Source organism: Herpailurus yagouaroundi, unplaced genomic scaffold (genome assembly GCF_014898765.1).
Source record: "Herpailurus yagouaroundi ecotype Mexico unplaced genomic scaffold, PumYag 198, whole genome shotgun sequence".
NCBI lineage: Eukaryota > Metazoa > Chordata > Mammalia > Carnivora > Felidae > Herpailurus > Herpailurus yagouaroundi.
In genome coordinates, this window is record NW_024412429.1 from 3,232,466 (window position 1) to 3,232,801 (window position 336).

Below are 336 nucleotides of genomic sequence, written 5' to 3' on the forward strand. Positions count from 1 at the left end.
CATCACCGGGAGCTCTACTGGGCTTTGTGCAATACACCGACAGAACTGGCGCCTTACCGGTCAGGGGGCGTTGGAAGCGCCGCTTCTGATGGGGGGAGGGCTTCAGAGAGCCTCGATTGCCGGATCCCCTCCCTTCTTTCTCCACCTCACACCCGGCCTCTCCCCTTTAGGACAAGTGCGGACGCAGAAATGACCTTTGACACATTTTAATTCTCTCGGAAAAGACTCGCCCCCAAATCCTAAGGCCCAAAGAGCCGGGTGGATGGCAACTCGGGAGGGCCCGGCTGTCAGGGGCAAATGAGGTCCTTTCGGTGCCTCTTTCCAGAAGGAAAATCC